The sequence below is a fragment of the Lissotriton vulgaris genome, chromosome 9 (assembly GCF_964263255.1).
Source record: "Lissotriton vulgaris chromosome 9, aLisVul1.2, whole genome shotgun sequence".
Lineage (NCBI taxonomy): Eukaryota > Metazoa > Chordata > Amphibia > Caudata > Salamandridae > Lissotriton > Lissotriton vulgaris.
In genome coordinates, this window is record NC_141697.1 from 340,276,473 (window position 1) to 340,279,898 (window position 3,426).

The following is a 3,426-nucleotide window of genomic DNA, read 5'->3' on the forward strand; positions in this document are numbered from 1 at the left end:
GACGATCACTCAAGCATGGATAGTGATGCACTCCATGCACCTGATAATGTGTGGCTATTTCAGAGTTTCTTGCCATGGCAGAATTTAATCTGAAAGAGAGACCCCCTCTGATGATGTTGACAAGTGCCAAGTCTCAGATACTGCTGATGCTTTGAAATTAGGCAACACAGAAAATCCTCTCAACATACTATCTCTCAGCTGGACAGCCTCTGGAATGGTGCTAGTGATCATGTAGAAAGATACCACTAAAATAAACTGGTTCAGATTGTTGAGATTCATTGGGAGTCTAAAGACAAGTGTTTTGGGGAAAACAAAGTCCATAGTGTTTAATTGCATTCCATTATCGTTTTCTGAAACCAACTCTATGGCATATAAAAGAAGACGCTTCTGGGTCCCCTTAAGGATTTGTGGTACATTGGGATAAAATTGGTGGAACTGCAGAGAAATTCAAGTCATGTTCATATTTAAGGATTGTCGGCGCCCAACACTCTGCGATCGCTTGCAGTGGCAGAAAACTGCTTCACGAGACAGGGAATGTGCATTCCTTGGCGATTACAGGAAATACTAAATAAGGCAGCCATATACCGTATCGTGATCATCTCTTAGCACATCTATAGCTATCCAGGAGATGAATAGTTAGAACTTGAGACAATCATTTTTACAGTATCAGTCCACACATGACTGCACCTTTTTCCACTAACAAAGGTCTGTGAAGGCCACGTTGAGTTCTCATACAGATCTAAAGGGATCAACTAGCTGACAGAATGTGCCTGCACAGGCCGACATGCTGCTGAAAAAGTTAGCTTATGTTGTATTCTATATTCAAATGGTTCGCAGTATGTAGAAAGTGTAGTGCAAGACAGCCAGATTTCCAATATTACCAATACACACCGATTCACAGATCAGGGGGTTTAAGTGGGCACCAGGGATTAGAGACAAGATTCCCCTCTACGTAGATGATTTTCTGGTTTACCTGAGCGATCTACAATGGTCAGGGCCAGACTGATGCAGATCCCACAGATCTTTGGGACCTTTTCAGGGTTTCATTTAAATGCTCCAAAGTCCACCCCTGATCTTACATGGACCCCCACCTCCCATAGTCAAATAAATAATTTATATATAGCGCGCTAAATACCCAGAGGGTCTCAAGGCGCTTGAAGAAGGGTAGGGAATTACATGTCGAAAATCCAGGTTTTAAGTTGCTTTCTGAATGCAAGGTGGTTCTGAGTGAGGCGAAGGTGAATGGGAAGTGAGTTCCAGGTTTTAGCCGCCAGGTAGGAGAAGGATCTTCCTCCCATGGTGGTTTTGTTGATGCGAGGTACAGCAGCAAGGGCTTGGTTGGAAGAGCGTAGCTGGCGGGAGGGGGTGTAGAAGGAGAGTCGTGTGTTGAGGCATTCGGGTCCAAGTTCGTAAAGTGCTTTGTGTGCGTGGGTTAGGAGGCGGAATGTTATCCTCTTATTGACGGGGAGCCATTGTAGGTTTTTCAGGTGACCAGAAATGTGGTCTTTACGCGGGATGTCTAGTATGAGTCTGGCTGATGCGTTCTGGATGCGTTGGAGTTTTTTCTGAAGTTTTGCGGTGGTACCGGCGTATAGGGTGTTTCCGTAGTCCAGGCGGCTTGTAACCAGAGCATGGGTGACCGTTTTTCTAGTTTCGGTGGGGATCCAGCGAAATGTTTTTTTGAGCATGCGAAGAATGTTGAAGCAAGATGATGAAACGGCGTTGACTTGTCTGGTCATCGAGACTGAGGAGTACAGGATGACGCCCAGGTTCCGTGCGTGGTCCGTTGGGATGGGTGCTTTACCAAGGGCCTCTGGCCACCAAGAGTCGTCCCAGGCGGAGGGGGAGGTACCTAAGATAAGGACTTCTGTTTTGTCTGAATTCAGTTTCAGACGGCTGTGCTTCATCCACTCGGCTACTTCTTTCATTCCTTCGTGAAGGTTGGTTTTGGCGGTGTTAGGGTCTTTGGTGAGTGAGAGGATCAGTTGAGTGTCATCAGCGTAGGAGATGATGTTGAGGTTGTGTTGGCGTGCGATGGCCGCGAGGTGGCTCAGGTGTACGTTGAAGAGGGTGGGGCTGAATGAAGATCCTTGTGGCACGCCGCAAATGACTTCAGTGGCCTCTGACTTGAATGGTGGGAGGAGGACTCTCTGAGTTCTGCCGGCAAGGAACGAGGTGATCCATTCCAGTGCTTTTCCTTGGATTCCGAGGTTACTGAGGCGTTGTAACAGGGTGCTATGACAGACTGTGTCGAAGGCTGCGGAGAGGTCAAGGAGGATGAGGGCGACTGTGTCTCCATTGTCCAGTAGAGTTCGAATGTCGTCTGTTGCTGCGATGAGTGCGGTCTCAGTGCTGTGTTTGGCTCGGAAGCCAGACTGTGAGGAGTCGAGGGATTTATGGGTTTCGAGGAAGGCGGCAAGCTGGTTGACAGCTTTCTCGATGACTTTGGCCGGGAATGGAAGGAGCGAGATGGGGCGGTAGTTTTTGAGTTCGGTGGGGTCAGCTGTGGGTTTTTTCAGAAGGGCGCTGAGTTTGGCGTGTTTCCAGATATCCGGGAAGGTGGCGGAGTTGAGGGAGCAGTTGATGACGTCTCGGAGGTGTGGTGCTATGATGGAGTCTGCTTTGTTGAAGATGTGGTGAGGGCATGGGTCTGTTGGGGATCCTGAGTGGATGGAGTTCATCAGGCGGATGGTGTCCTCAGTAGAGATTGGGTTCCAGTCATTAAGGATGTTCAAGGGGGGTGAAGGTACGACAGAAGGTTGGGTGGGTTGATCTCCGGGTTGGTTGTCGAAGCTGTTGTGGATGTCTGCGATTTTGTCGTGGAAGAACGAAGCTAGGGAGTCGCAAAGGGTTTGAGAGGGAGTGATGTCGTTGGAGTTGGCAGTAGGGTTGGTAAATTCTTTGACGATGTTGAATAATTCCTTGCTGTTGTGGGCGTTGTCAAGTCGGTCTTTGAATGCGGCTTTCTTGGCAGTCCGGATCAGTTGGTGGTGTATGCGGGTGGTGTTTTTGAAGGCATCCCTGGTGCTGGTGTTTGGGTCTTTTTTCCAGGCCTTCTCAAGGGAGCGACAGAGTTTCTTGGATTTTTTAAGATCATCGTTGAACCAGGGGGCGTTTTTGCTGCCTAGTTTGATTTGACTTTTTTTTCAAAGGTGCTAGGTTGTCGGCGCTGTTGGTTAGCCAATGAGTGAGGTTAATGGCTGCTTGGTTGGGGTTCGAAGAGTGGGCAGGGGGATTTTGAAGAAGCGATGAGGAGATCTGGTCGATGGTGATTTTGTTCCAATTTCTTCGCAGAGTAGGTTGAGGATGGTTGTGGGTTGTGGTCTTTTTGTAGACAAAGTGAACGCAGCTGTGGTCAGTCCAATGGAGAACTGTGGTGTGACTGAAGGAGATATGTTTGCTGGAATTGAAGATAGGGTCGAGTGT